We start from the raw sequence: 17102 nt of genomic DNA on the forward strand, positions 1-17102 counted from the left end.
ACATTACTTTGATGATGCTTACTATCGTAGAAGTTTGATCCTGCACTTTGGATTAATAGGATGTATCGTTGTATGTTGTGTTTTAGACGTGTGCCATTCTTAGTCTGTTCTGCTATTTGGCTATACATTTCTTTTGCACCCTCACTTGACAAATCATACTCCATCATTGGTTGAATTTGGACCATTCTACAACATAAGTGTATCAATTCTTATCTCATATGTGTATCTACTATGTTTGATTTGCACATGTGTGCTAGGGCAAGTGTGTGTGCGTCATGTTTTCTCTGAATACATGTGATGCAGCAAATATGCTTGAACAATTATGAAACATATATAGAACTTGATGTGGACATATGTTGTGGATTCTCGTGTGAATTTTGGCGCAAGCTGCTTCAGTCAGCTGAGGGCAATGCATCAAGCACGTTTGGAGTTTCGATTAACACCTTGGATATTGCTGATCTTTTCTTGCCTAGTGTATTGGTTCATCGGTTCCCATGTTGCACTTGTTACTAACTTCATTTTTCTTTTTCTGGATGAGCAATCAAAAATCACTATCCATGCAGTTTGTATGTAGATTTAATACTACTGATCCTGCTTACGGAGAAGTTTGATCCTGCACTTCAAATTTAATAGGATGTATCGGTGTATGTTTTGTTTTAGACGTGTGCCATTCTTAGTCTGTTCTGCAATTTGGATACACATTTCTTTTGCACCCTCACTTGACATATCATACTCATTCATCATTGGTTGAATTGGGACCGTTCTACAACATCACCGTATCAATTCTTATCTCATATATATGTATCTAATGTGTTTCTTTTGCACAAGTGTGTTCGGCTAACACCCTAAGGATCTCATTTTTGTTGTTCTTTCAGCTGCTTTTGAGTAATTACTTCTTACATATGTCGTCTTGGACAATGGTTTCGACCGCGTTAGATAGTTTTAACTTTCGACTCATCTTAAATTTTTTATGCACGTAATGAGCCCGTGAATCTAGCATTGTTGCTAAATTTCCACCCTACCTTACGTGTCGTCACCTCCTTTCACCTCACCCATCCTCAAGATCCTCTCTCCCATCCATTCAACCCCTCATTCCAAACTTCATCGCCATAGGTGTTGGGGAACGTAGTAATTTCAAAAATTTCCTACGCACACGCAAGATCATGGTGATGCATAGCAACGAGAGGGGAGAGTGTTGTCCACGTACCCTCGTAGACCGAAAGCGGAAGCGTTAGCACAACGCGGTTGATGTAGTCGTACGTCTTCACGATCCGATCGATCAAGTACCGAACGCACGGCACCTCCGAGTTCAGCACACGTTCAGCCTGATGACGTCCCTCTAACTCCGATCCAGCCGAGTGTTGAGGGAGAGTTTCGTCAGCACGACAGCGTGGTGACGATGTTGATGTTCTACCGACGCAGGGCTTCGCCTAAGCACCGCTATAGTATTATCGAGGTGGACTATGGTGGAGGGGGGCACCGCACACGGCTAAGAGACAATCAACTTGATCAACTTGTGTGTCTAGAGGTGCCCCCCTGCCCCCGTATATAAAGGAGCAAGGGGGGAGGCGGCCCGCCTAGGAGGAGGGCGCGCCAAGGGGGGAGTCCTACTCCCACCGGGAGTAGGACTCCTCCTTTCCTTGTTGGAGTAGGAGAGAAGGAAAGAGGAGGAGAGGGAGAAGGAAAAGGGGGCTGCAACCCTTGTCCAATTCGGACCAGAGGAGGGGTGCAGGCCTCCTTCCTTTTGGCCTACCTCCTCTATTCCCGTATGACCCAATAAGGCCCATATACTCCCCGGCGAATTCCCGTAACTCTCCGGTACTCCGAAAAATACCCGAATCACTCGGAACATTTCCGAAGTCCGAATATAGTTGTCCAATGTATCGATCTTTACGTCTCGACCATTTCGAGACTCCTCGTCATGTCCCCGATCTCATCCGGGACTCCGAACTCCTTCAGTACATCAAAACATATAAACTCATAATATAACTGTCATCGTAGCGTTAAGCGTGCGGACCCTACGGGTTCGAGAACAATGTAGACATGACCGAGACACGTCTCCGGTCAATAACCAATAGCGGAACCTGGATTCTCATATTGGCTCCTACATATTCTACGAAGATCTTTATCTGTCAGACCGCATAACAACATAAGTCGTTCCCTTTGTCATCGGTATGTTACTTGCCCGAGATTCGATCGTTGGCATCTCAATACCTAGTTCAATCTCGTTATCAGCAAGTCTCTTTACTCGTTCCGTAATACATCATCTCGCAACTAAATCATTAGTTGCAATGCTTGCAAGGCTTAGGTGATGTGCATTACCAAGAGGGTCCAGAGATACCTCTCCGACAATCGGAGTGACAAATCCTAATCTCGAAATACGCCAACCCAACAAGTACCTTCGGAGACACCTGTAGAGCACCTTTATAATCACCCAGTTACGTTGTGACGTTTGGTAGCACACAAAGTGTTCCTCTGGTAAACGGGAGTTGCATAATCTCATAGTCGTAGGAACATGTATAAGTTATTAAGAAAGCAATAGCAACAAACTAAATGATCAAGTGCTATGCTAACGGAATGGGTCAAGTCAATCACATCATTCTCCTAATGATGTGATCCCGTTAATCAAATGACAACTCATGTCTATGGCTAGGAAACTTAACCATCTTTGATTCAACAAGCTAGTCAAGTAGAGGCATACTAGTGACACTCTGTTTGTCTATGTATTCACACATGTATTATGTTTCCGGTTAATACAATTTTAGCATGAATAATAAACATTTATCATGATATAAGGAAATAAATAATAACTTTACTATTGCCTCTAGGGCATATTTCCTTCAGTCTCCCACTTGCACTAGAGTCAATAATCTAGTTCACATCGTCATGTGATTTAACATCAATAGTTCACATCACCATGTGATTAACACCCATAGTTCACATTGTCATGTGACCAACACCCAAAGGGTTTACTAGAGTCAATAATCTAGTTCACATCGCTATGTGATTAATACCCAAAGAGTACTAAGGTGTGATCATGTTTTGCTTGTGAGGGAAGTTTATTCAACGGGTCTGCTACATTCAGATCTGTATGTATTTTGCAAATTTTTATGTCAACAATGCTCTGCATGGAGCTACTCTAGCTAATTGCTCCCACTTTAAATATGTATCCAGATTGAGACTTTGAGTCATCTGGATTAGTGTCAAAACTTGCATCGACGTAACCCTTTACGACGAACCTTTTGTCACCTCCATAATCAAGAAACATATCCTTATTCCACTAAGGATAATTTTGACCAATGTCCAGTGATCTACTCCTAGATCACTATTGTACTCCCTTGCCAAACTCAGGGCAGGGTATACAATAGGTCTGGTACACAGCATGGCATACTTTATAGAACCTATGGCTAAGGCATATGGAATGACTTTCATTCTCTCTCTATCTTCTGCCGTGGTCGGGTTTTGAGTCTTACACAACTTCACATCTTGTAACACAGGCAAGAACTCTTTCTTTGACGATTCCATTTTGAACTATTTCAAAATCTTGTCAAGTTATGTACTCACTGAAAAACTTATCAAGCGTCTTGATCTATCTCTATAGATCTTGATGCTCAATATGTAAGAAGCTTCACCGATGTATTTCTTTGAAAAATTCCTTTCAAATACTCCTTTATGCTTTGCAGAATAATTCTACATTATCTCCGATCAACAATATGTCATTCACATATACTTATCAGAAATGTTGTAGTGCTCCCACTCACTTTCTTGTAAATACAGACTTCACTTCAAGTCTGTATAAAACTATATGCTTTGATCAACTTATCAAAGCGTATATTCCAACTCCGAGATGCTTGCACCAGTCCATAGATGGATCGCTGGAGCTTGCATATTTTGTTAGTACCTTTAGAATTGACAAAACCTTCTGGTTGCATCATATACAACTCTTCTTTAATAAATCAATTAAGGAATGCAGTTTTGTTTATCCATTTGCCAGATTTCATAAAATGCGGCAATTGCTAACATGATTCGGACAGACTTAAGCATAGATACGAGTGAGAAACTCTCATCGTAGTCAACACCTTGAACTTGTCGAAAATCTTTTTGCGACAATTCTAGCTTTGTAGATAGTAACACTACTATCAGCGTCCGTCTTCCTCTTGAAGATCCATTTAATCTCAATGGCTCGCCGATCATTGGGCAAGTCAATCAAAGTCCATACTTTGTTCTTATACATGGATCTCATCTCAGATTTTATGGCCTCAAACCATTTCGCGGAATCTAGGCTCATCATCGCTTCCTCATAGTTCGTAGGTTCGTCATGGTCATGACCTCCAAAACAGGATTACCGTACCACTCTGGTACGGATCTCACTCTGGTTTACCTACGAGGTTCGGTAGTAACTTGATCTGAAGTTACATGATCATCATCATTAGCTTCCTCACTAATTGGTGTAGTAGTCACAAGAATAGATTTCTGTGATGAACTTTCTTTCCAATAAGGGAGTAGGTACAGTTACCTCATCAAGTTCTACTTTCCTCCCACTCACTTCTTTCGAGAGAAACTCCTTCTCTAGAAAGGATCCATTCTCAGCAACAAATATCTTGCCTTCGGATCTGTGATAGAAGGTGTACCCAACAGTTACTTTTGGGTATCCTATGAAGACGCACTTCTCTGACTTGGATTTGAGCTTATCAAGATGAAACTTTTTCACATAAGCATCGCACCCCCAAACTTTAAGAAACGATAGCTTAGGTTTCTTGCTAAACTACAGTTCATACAGTGTCGTCTCAACGGATTTAGATGGTGCCCTTTTTAACGTGAATGAGGCTGTCTCTAATACATAACCCCAAAACGATAGTGGTAACTCGGTAAGAGACATCATAGATTGCACTATATCAAATAAAGTACGGTTATGACGTTCGGACACACCATTACGCTGTGGTGTTCCAGGTGGCATGAGTTTGTGAAACTATTCCACATTGTTTTAATTGAAGGCCAAACTCGTTAACTCAAATATTTTACTTCTGCGATCATATCGTAGAAACTTTTATTTTCTTGTTACGATGATTCTCCACTTTACTCTGAAATACTTTGAACTTTTCAAATGTTTCAGACTTGTGTTTCATCAAGTAGATATACTCATATGTGCTCAAATCATCTATGAAGATCAGAAAATAATGATACCTGCCGCGAGCCTCAATATTCATCGGACCACATACATCAGTATGTATGATTTCCATCTAATATTTTTTCTCGCTCCATTGTTCCGGAGAACGGAGTCTTAGTCATCTTGCCCATGAGGCATGGTTTGCAAGCATCAACTAATTCATAATCAAGTGATTCCAAAAGCCCATCATCATGGATTTTCTTCATGTGCTTTACACCAATATGACCTAAACGACAGTGCCACAAATAAGTTGCACTATCATTATTAACTTTGCATCTTTTGGCTTCAATATTATGAAAATGTGTATCACCACGATCGAGATCCAACAAACCATTTTCATTGGGTGTATGACCATAGAAAATTTTATTCATGTAAACAAAACAACAATTATTCTCTAACTTACATGAATAACCGTATTGCAATAAACATAATCCAATCATATTCATGCTCAACGCAAACACTAAATAACATTTATTTTAGGTTTAACACTAATCCCGAAAATATAGGGAGTGTGCGATGATGATCATATCAATATTGGAACCATTTCCAATACACATCGTCACTTCACCCTTAACTAGTCTCTGTTCATTTTGCAACTCCTGTTTCGAGTTACTATTCTTAGCAACTGAACCAGTATCAAATACCGAGGGGTTGCTACGAACACTAGTAAAATACACATCAATAATCTGTATATCAAATATATCTTTGTTCACTTTGCCATCCTTCTTATCCGCCAAATACTTGGGGCAGTTCCGTTTCTAGTGACCAGTCCCTTTGCAGTAGAAGCACTTAGTCTCAGGCTTAGGATCAGACTTGGGCTTCTTCACTTGAGCAGCAACTTGCTTGCAGTTCTTCTTGAAGTTCCCCTTCTTCCCTTTGCCCTTTTCTTGGAACTAGTGGTCTTGTCTACCATCAACACTTGATATTTTTCTTGATTTCTACCTTCGTTGATTTCAGCAGTACGAAGAGCTTGGGAATCGTTTCTGTTATCCCTTGCATATCATAGTTCATCACGAAGTTCTACTAACTTGGTGATGGTGACTAGAGAATTATGTCAATCACTATCCTATCTGGAAGATTAACTCCCACTTGATTCAAGCGATTGTAGTACCAGACAATCTGAGCACATTAACTTCTCCATCTTTTAGCTATAGAACTTGTTGGAGACTTCATATCTCTCAACTCGGGTATTTGCTTGAAATATTAACTTCAACTCCTGGAACATCCATATGATCCATGACATTCAAAATGTCTTTGAAGTCCTGATTCTAAGCCGTTAAGCATGGTGCACTAAACTATCAAGTAGTCATTATATTGAGCTAGCCAAACGTTCATAATGTCTGCATCTACTCCTGCAATAAGTCTGTCACCTAGCGGTGCATCAAAGACATAATTCTTCTGTGTAGCAATGAGGATAATCCTCAGATCACGGATCCAATCCGCATCATTGCTACTAACATTTTTCAACATAATTTTTCACTAGGAACACAATAAACTAGGAGCAACATCGTGAGCTATTGATCTACAACATAGATATGCTAATAATACCAAGACTAAGTTCATGATAAATTAAAGTTCAATTAATCATATTACTTAAGAACTCCCACTTAGAAAGATATCCCTCTAATCCTCTAAGTGATCACGTGATCCAAATCAACTAAACCATATCCGATCATCACGTGAGATGGAGTAGTATCAATGGTGAACATCAATATGTTGATCATATCTACTATATGATTCACGCTCGACCTTTCGGTCTCCGTGTTCCGAGGCCATATCTATTATATGCTAGGCTCATCAACTTTAACCTGAATATTCCGTGTGTGCAACTGTTTTGCACCCGTTGTATTTGAACGTAGAGCCTATCACACCCGATCATCACGTGGTGTCTCAGCACGAAGAACTTTCGCAACGGTGCATACTCAGGGAGAACACTTATACTTTGATAATTTAGTGAGGGATCATCTTATAATGCTACCGTCAATCAAAGCAATATAAGATGCATAAAAGATAAACATCACATGCAATCAATATAGGGACATTTACATATGTGCCCCTAACTCGAACCCACTACTCAGATTTGCCCCTAATTTTGAAGCATGCTCAAATTTTCCCCTCCGCTGTTAAGTCACTACTCAGAAATGCCCTTCCGTACAGTACTGTAGCACTTTCCGTCCAATACTGTAGCACTTTCTGTCTGCTACAGTACACATGGGCCTTTGACGGTCAAAGGCCTTTGACTGGACGGAAGGGCATTTCTGAGTAGTGACTTAACGGCAGAGGGGCAAATTTGAGCATGCTTTGAAATTAGGGGCAAATCTGAGTAGGTGGTTCGAGTTAGGGGCAGAAATGCAAATGGCCCATCAATATAAGTGATATGATATGACCATCATCATCTTGTACTTGTGATCTCCATCTCCGAAGTACCGTCATGATCACTATCGTCACTAGCGCGACACCTTGATCTCCATCGTAGCATGGTTGTCGCCTCGCCAAACTTATGCTTCCATGACTATCGCTACTGCTTAGTGATAAAGTAAAGCATTACAGCGCGATTGCATTGCATACAATAAAGCGACAACCATATGGCTCCTGCCAGTTGCCGATAACTCGGTTACAAAACATGATCACCTCATACAATAAAATTTAGCATCATGTCTTGACCATATCACATCACAACATGCCTTGCAAAAACAAGTTAGACGTCCTCTACTTTGTTGTTGCAAGTTTTACGTGGCTACTACGGGCTTAGCAAGAACCGTTCTTACCTACGCATCAAAACCACAATGATAGTTTGTCAAGTTGGTATTGTTTTAACCTTCGCAAGAACCGGGCGTAGCCACATTTGGTTCAACTAAAGTTGGAGAAACTGACACCCGCCAGCCACCTGTGTGCAAAGCACGTCGGTACAACCAGTCTCGCGTAAGCATACGCGTAATGTCGGTCCGGGCCACTTCATCCAACAATACCGCCGAACCAAAGTATGACATGCTGGTAAGCAGTATGACTTATATCGCCCACAACTCACTTGTGTTCTACTTGTGCACAACATCAACGCATAAAACCTAGGCTCGGATGCCACTGTTGGGGAACGTAGTAATTTCAAAAATTTCCTACGCACACGCAAGATCATGGTGATGCATAGCAACGAGAGGGGAGAGTGTTGTCCACGTACCCTCGTAGACCGAAAGCGGAAGCGTTAGCATAACGCGGTTGATGTAGTCGTACGTCTTCACGATCCGATCAATCAAGTACCGAACGCACGGCACCTCCGAGTTCAGCACACGTTCAGCCCGATGACGTCCCTCTAACTCCGATCCAGCCGAGTGTTGCAGGAGAGTTTTGTCAGCATGACAGCATGGTGACGATGTTGATGTTCTACCGACGCAGGGCTTCACCTAAGCACCGCTATAGTATTATCGAGGTGGACTATGGTGGAGGGGGGCACCGCACACGGCTAAGAGACGATCAACTTGATCAACTTGTGTGTCTAGAGGTGCCCCTCTGCCCCCGTATATAAAGGAGCAAGGGGGGAGGCGGCCCGCCTAGGAGGAGGGCGCGCCAAGGGGGGAGTCCTACTCCCTCCTTTCTTTGTTGGAGTAGGAGAGAAGGAAAGAGGAGGAGTGGGAGAAGGAAAAGGGGGCTGCACCCCTTATCCAATTCGGACCAGAGGAGGGGCGCATGCCTCCTTCCTTTTGGCCTATCTCCTCTATTCCCGTATGGCCCAATAAGGCCCATATACTCCCCGGCGAATTCCCGTAACTCTCTGGTACTCCGAAAAATACCTGAATCACTCGGAACCTTTCCGAAGTCCGAATATAGTCATCCAATATATCGATCTTTACGTCTCGACCATTTCGAGACTCCTCGTCATGTCCCCGATCTCATCTGGGACTCCGAACTCCTTCGGTACATTAAAACATATAAACTCATAATATAACTGTCATCGTAGCGTTAAGCGTGCGGACCCTACGGGTTCGAGAACAATGTAGACATGACCGAGACACGTCTCCGGTCAATAACCAATAGCGGAACCTGGATGCTCATATTGGCTCCTACATATTCTATGAAGATCTTTATCGGTCAGACCGCATAACAACATACGTTGTTTCCTTTGTCATCGGTATGTTACTTGCCCGAGATTCGATCGTTGGCATCTCAATACCTAGTTCAATCTCGTTACCAGCAAGTCTCTTTACTCGTTCCGTAATACATCATCTCGCAACTAACTCATTAGTTGCAATGCTTGCAAGGCTTAGGTGATGTGCATTACCGAGAGGGCCCAGAGATACCTCTCCGACAATCGGAGTGACAAATCCTAATCTCGAAATACGTCAACCCAACAATTACCTTCGGAGACACTTGTAGAGCACCTTTATAATCACCTAGTTACGTTGTGACGTTTGGTAGCACACAAAGTGTTCCTCCGGTAAATGGGAGTTGCATAATCTCATAGTCATAGGAACATGTATAAGTCATTAAGAAAGCAATAGCAACAAACTAAACGATCAAGTGCTATGCTAACGGAATGGGCCAAGTCAATCGCATCATTCTCCTAATGATGTGATCTCGTTAATCAAATGACAACTCATGTCTATGGCTAGGAAACTTAACCATCTTTGATTCAACGAGCTAGTCAAGTAGAGGCATACTAGTGACACTCTGTTTGTCTATGTATTCACACATGTATTATGTTTCTGATTAATACAATTTAGCAAGAATAATAAACATTTATCATGATATAAGGAAATAAATAATAACTTTATTATTGCCTCTAGGGCATATTTCCTTCAATAGGCTTGCTACAGTGATTAGATGCAATTTAATACTATCTTCTAACATAAGGAACTTGATCAGCCCATCTAATTAACCAAGATGCCATGTTCGTCGTGACATCTCCTATTGATCAACATAGACAAAACGGCGTGTACCAACCACATCTATGGCATCAACTCAACGGCCTTGCTCCTTCCTTGCCCAAACCCTCCAACCACGACCACCACCTTCCCGATGAGCAACAACACTTCTACCGTTGAGATGTGCTCTTGTGTGTCCCATTCATCCTTCTCGTGTATTCGGCCACTTGCGTTGAGATTGGTTTAGAAGGGCAGCCCACTAAAAAGGTTTTCTTATGTAGCCCCCTCCTCCCCAGAAAATCCTAGGGTTCCTCTGTCTCCTGCTGGCATCGCCGTCAGTCTGCCTCGTCTTCGGTGACCTTAGGGTCATAGTGGCACGGTGGATCCCGGCCCTTGTCGGCGGAAGGGCTGCGTTTTTAGATGTTTCTACGAGTTTTGTTATGGTTTGTGTCCTATTTAGAAAGACGAGATGTGGAATAAGGTTCTCCCCACCTAGCCGGTTTCAATGGTGCGTCTAGTAATATTGGTGGATGTTTGGAGGTGTGTCTGCGGCAGATCTGTCCTTGGTGGATTTGCTCGGATCTGATCGCAGATCATCTTCCTTCCTGTGCCTTCAGGTCAGATCCTTTTTATCAACGTTACTCTTCAATAGAGACACTTACTATTTAGTGCGTTGGTCCTATGGGGCCTTAGCAGGATGACTTTCCGACTGTCTACTACAACAAGTTTTGTCAGGCTCTGAAGCGGGAGAGGCGATGACAGCGTCACATATTCGGTTCGCTTCAGCACTTATAGTCGTCGTTAGGTGATCTATGGATCTGGCTGTCACTTTTATTATTCTTTGTGTTTGTTGTACTGATGTCTGAAGATGAATAGATTGGATATTTTCCCTCAGAAAAGTTCTACTATGCCACAAGTCGACTGACTGGTGGGCTTGATTGGTTAAGAATGAAGTCAAACTGCTTGAAACGAGATATTAGGATTTGGTGCTGCAACTTACCTCAGTAGTTGTGGTTATGTGAAAATTTAACCAAAACTTGTGGGTTTCTAAGACCTAGTATATGCCCATAGTTTTGGCTTTGTGACAATCTTACATCAATTGTTGGTCGATCCATGACTAATTACATTTCGCAAAAAGAAATCTATGAATGTATATGCCTACGCCTTATATACCATCTGTAAGGGCATATTTATTCCTAAGTGGTTTTGGTGATTGATGACAATGCATTTGCGGACTAATCGTGTGCTTTGAGCATTTCAGATATCTCATGTTTAGACACAAGACGATTCGTTGCCCCTCGGAGTCTAGTGAAGACGGAGTTTTCCCTACGTTTCTTTTCGGTGGATTTGAGTCGTAGGAAAACCGTACTATTAAGAGGGAGTCCGCTTTGAAAAGGTTTGGATGGAATCTTTATGTACACGTCTGTTCCTTTTGCACCACCTTTCCTTTGGCTCTTTGGAGCATCCACCGTTCATCCGTGTCTCTGCAAAATGAAGGACTCCTGGTGTTGTTTTGTCACTACAAGAAATATGTCAACTGGTGACCTTCTGTCAGTGACCCTGGAAGAATTGGTCATAGATCTATGACCATTTGAGACCAATTGGTCAAAAGCTGTTCGGGGGCTCCAAACCCTAAACTATAACGACCATTTTAGTCAGAAAGGTCGTAATTTCCTTACACGAAATGGTCATAAAGCATATAGCACTGGCCCACTGCCTTATTTCTAGTTAATCATGACCAATATAGATATTCATAACCTTGTAAATTATCGTGGGTTGCTATGACTAGGCGCCACCTCATCAGTTTTGCCTATGTGTCATGTTCATGTGTCAGTTTTTGCCCTAGGTTGTGAAGCAACCTATATTTCTATCATTCCCAAAAATCCAAAAAAAATCTCATAAATTCTTTGGGTCATATCTTTGTCAAATATGTACAAAACCTTTCTTGCCTAGTTCAAAAATAATTCAACAATATTCATTTTCCTATTCTGTTCAGAAAAACACTTTGTGAAGGAAGTGCTATTTATATATTCTTGATTGCCCTCAAAATTTTTGGGCACTCTTTCCTATCCAAATCATTGCCGCATGATAAAATTCATGTCCAGTTGCCCAGTAAATCTTCCTCAGCAAATTTCCAAAGTTTTTGTCCACCTAGAAGCATTGTGAAGGAAGAACAAGATAGGAATATCGTTATGAGTTTAATTTTTGCCACATATTCTATATGCCAAAGTCATAACTCTACACAAAAGTTTAGCTCTATCTAACAATACATGTGAGCTCACCATCGAATCTTTGTTCCTGGTAATATTTTTAGTTTGTGAAGCAACTACATTTTATATTGCTTTATAATTGCTGAAAATTTTCCAGGACATTACACTGACTATAGAAACCCCCTACACCGAATTTCACCATAATCCAATCATCTATGTAATCCCAGCTTCAATTTCTATTTTCTGTCCAAATTGGCACATTGCAAAGGAAGTGCTATCTAGACACCTCCTATTGTCCTCAAACTTTTTGTGCCATCTTACATATAAAAATCATTGCCACATTCCAATATTCAGCCCCATTTTCCTATTAAATCTTCCTCAGCAAATTTATAAAGTTTCTATCCAGAGAGAAGCTTTGTGAAGGAAGTACAAGCTAGGATTATCCAAATGGTATAAAACTTTTACAGTGCTTTAATATGCCCAAATTACCATACTCAACAAAATTTCAGCTCAATCCACTTATCCATTTGAGCCCATATTCAAAATCCATATTTTTGCCCGATGTGGTACTTTGCAAAGCAAGTGCCATCCAAACTCCTCCATTTGAGCTGAAAATTTGCCAAGACAGTCTCCCTGGTAGATGGTCATCATCAGCCAAAACTCAGGCCCATTAGCCTTGTGAATTTCATGTACCGCTTATCAAACACTTGGCTGCTAATTCATGTTTGAGCATAGTTCGGTCTCCTCGTGAGATTCTTCTGTTGTTATTTTCTTCCTAGCATCTACCTGAGGAGTGCCCAACCTACTAGACATGCCTAGGCTACCCAGAACGCATGGCAATGCCATGTTCAGGCGGTGACCACGCAGCGGGCATGCGAGTCTACGCGCTTTGGAGTTGGGGCCCTGGGCCACCGTCCAAACCACGACGTATCACCACCAAACCATGTATTTATGATTAAACAGATACTTATGTAACTAGAAACGATTTTTGGAAAAAATAAAGAGCAAACTATAAGGCAGCTGCTGTTTAAATTTGACACGTTTCCTACTAAATGGGCGAAAATTTGTCTTTTTCACGAGAGGTGGATAAAAACTTTTGACACCCAACCATTTTGTCAATTGTGCATTAAATATGGCCTGGTATTTTAGAAAATTGATTTGGTCCGATTTTGCAACAAATATATGGTAGGTCCTTCACAAAAAAACTCCTTTCGAGCACTCGAAAAATGGAAAATGAATTTTTCGTGCAAAGAAAATAAAAACTTTCTTAGCAAACATTGTTTGGAATTCCAATACACACCCTTGTGCACAATGTGAGATCATTTGAACAAACTATGTCATGAATGTGGCCATAAGATTGATCATTTGACTTGAAAGCCATGAATCTTTACGCATGATAACTCGTTTCTGAGAACATTTTTTTTAATAATTGCCGTATTACAAGTTTATTTTTTTTCTCGTAACTTGGTCACATATAATGACGCAATGCGAAGGTTTTCCAATTTTTTTATTTTATTTTTATTTTTTTATGCCCATTTCAAAATGAGGTCAAAACGGCGGGCTTGACCGTTCCTAACTAGTGGTTGAATCTTGGAAAACTTTTGATATTTCTCTGATTAAATAGATACTTATGTACCTAGAAATGATTTTTGGAAAAAATAATGAGCAAACTATGAGGCAGCTGCAGTTCAAATTTGACCCGGTTCCTATTGAATCGGCGGAAATTTGTCTTTTTCACCAGAGGTGGATCGAAACTTTTGACACCCAACCATTTTGTCAATTGTGCATTCAATATGGCCTAGTATTTTAGAAAATTGTTTTGGTCCAATTTTGCAACAAATATATGGTAGGTCCTTCATAAAAAAACTCATTTCGGGCACTCGAAAAATGGAAAATGAATTTTCCGTGCAAAGAAAATGAAAACTTCCTTAGGAAACATTGTTTGGAATTCCACGATGCACCCTTATGCACAATATGAGATTATTTGAACAAACTATGCCATGAATATGGCCATAAGATTGATCATTTGGCTTGAAAGCCATAAATCTTCACACATGATAGCTCATTGAGAATACTTTTTTAAATAATTGCCGTAGTACAAATTTATTATTTTAAAATCTTGGCACTTCCTATGAAAGTCATCTGCTTATGACCAGCAAATAACTAGATGTGGACATATGTTGTGGATTCTCATGTGAATTCTGGCGCAAGCTGCTTCTGTTTTACTGTCTTTGTGATGTTAACTCTTGGATTATTTGCTGGTCAAAATAAGCTGGTTTACAAAATAAGCTCGGCCACTAAGAGAAACTCATTTGTCTTTGGGCTTTCTTTTTACTCGGACCTGCTGGGGGCAATGCATCAAGCACGTTTGGAGTTTCGATTAACACTAGGTGTTGGATAAGCTATGTGAGGTTGGACTTTCGATATTGCTGATCTAGCCTAGTGTATTGGTTCATCGGTTCCCATGTTGCACTTGTTCCTAACTTCATTTATTTTTTTCTAAATGGGCGATCAAAAATCATTATCCATGCAATTTGTATGTAGACTTAATACTACTTTGATGCTGCTTACTACCGTAGAAGTTTGAACCTGCACTTCAGATTTAACAGGATGTATCGTTGTACGTTTTGTTTTAGCCCTGTGCCATTCTTAGTTTATTCTGCTATTTGGCTACACATTTCTTTTGCACCCTCACTTGACAAATCATACTCATCATTGGTTGAATTTGGACCATTCCACAACATCACTATATCAATTCTTATCTCATATCTGTATCAAATATGTTTGTTTTGCACATGTGTGTTGGGCTAACACCCTAAGGATGTCACTTTTGCTGTTCTTTCTGCCTGTGAGTAATTAGTTCTTAGGAATGCCGTCTTGGACAATGTTTTCGACCAAGTGAGATAGTTTTAACTTTCGCCTCGTCTCAAATTGTTGATGCCTGTTATAGAATGGCGTCACCGAGTCGCTATAAATTTCCACCCTGCCTTACGCGTCGTCTCCTCCTTTCACCTCACCCATCCTCAGGATCCTCTCTCCCATCCATTCAACCCCTCATTCCAAACTTCATTACCATGGGCTTGTTATAGTGATTAGATGATAATTTAATACATCTTCTAACATAAGGAACTTGATCATCCCATCTAGTTCACCAAGATGCCATGGTCGTCGTGTTTTCATATTTCCTATTGATCACACATAGACAAACGACGTGTTCCGACCACGTCTATGGCATCAACTCAATGGCCTTTCTCCTTCCTTGCTCACACCCTTCAACCACAGCTACCACCTTACCGATGAGCAAGAACACTTCCACCATTGAGATGTGCTCTTGTGTGTCCCATTCGTCCTTCTTGTGTGTTCGGTCACTTGCGTTCATAACGGTTTAGAAGGGCAGCCCACTAAAAAGGTCTACTCATGCAATCTCCTCCTCCACAAAAAACCCTAGGGTTCCTCTATCTCCCGCTGGCGCTGCCGTCGGTCCGCCTCGCCTCCGGTGGGCTTAGGGCAATGGTGGCGCGGTGGATCCCTGCCCTTGCTGACAGAAGAGCTGCGTTTTTAGATGTTTCTTTGAGTTTTGTTGTGGTTTGTCTCCTTCTCAGGAAAACGAGCCGGCGGCGACTCCCAGAAGATGGAATAAGGTTCTCCCTGCCTAGCCCCTGTCCCGACGACAATTACTATTTTGGTGCGCTGGTCCTATGGGGTCTTAGCACGACGATTTCCGGACTGTCTACTACAACAAGTTTTGTTGGGCTTTGGCAAGGAAGAGGCGATGACGGCGGCGCACCTTCGGCTCGCTTCAGTGCTTATAGTCGTCACTAGGTGATCTATGGATCTGGATGTAATTTTTATTATTTCTAGTGTACATTGTACTGATGATTCAAGATGAATAGATCAGATTTTTCCCTCAAAAAGTTCTACTATGCCACGTGTCAACTGACTAGTGGGCTTGAGTGCTCAAGAATGAAGTTGAACTGCTTGAAACGAGATATTAGGGTTTGGTGCTTCAACTTACCTCAATAGTTGTGGTTATGTGAAAATTTAACCAAAACTTGTGGGTTTCTAAGACCTAGTATATGTCAATAGTTTTGGCTTTGTGACATTCTTAGATCAATTGTTGGTCGATTTATGAATATTTACACTTCACAAGAAAAATCTATGAATGTTTACAGTCAGTATACACCTACGCTTTATATACCATCTATGCTGACACTTCATAAAATTATACAGGGTGGTCATTTAGTCTTGAACCGAGATACGTCTACTGCCAGCGTGGCAAGCAGAACTCATGGATGGGTCCACACGAGAGTAATCGGAGTGTTGATTCGCAACATATATTCTGGTTGGGATCCACACCCGTAACTCTATTTCTCAGCAGATTCTTGTGGCCCCAACTTAATTTAGCACCGTACCTCCCTCGCCGCTGACAGAACCAACCGACATCGCCGCGCTAGAGTAAATATTCAGTCACCTACGTTGTACTAGGAGGTTCTATTTTAATTAGAGTAATTAGAATGTAATTAAATGTCAAAATGACTGTAATTTCATGTGCAAGGATTCCGAACCACCGCTCTAATTTACCCAATGGCCATAGCGTATGGTATGCTTAGGCCAACTCCAACAGGCGACCCTAAAACGGACGTCCGTTTTGTCAAAAAATTTTGGGTCGGCCAAAGGGGCGCCGTCTGTCAGCATGGCAAGGAGTACCTACTACGCGAGTACCCGGCCGGTAAAAAACCATATTAGGATAAGGGTTTGGAAAAATTAAATATCCATGAGTTTGCAAATGGGAAAAGAATGTACCCATCGGGTAAGTTGGGTACGGGTAAGGGAAGGCAATACCCATACCCGTGTACCCCCCCCCCCCCC

Source organism: Triticum dicoccoides, chromosome 3A, assembly GCF_002162155.2.
Source record: "Triticum dicoccoides isolate Atlit2015 ecotype Zavitan chromosome 3A, WEW_v2.0, whole genome shotgun sequence".
In the NCBI taxonomy this organism is placed as follows: Eukaryota; Viridiplantae; Streptophyta; class Magnoliopsida; order Poales; family Poaceae; genus Triticum; species Triticum dicoccoides.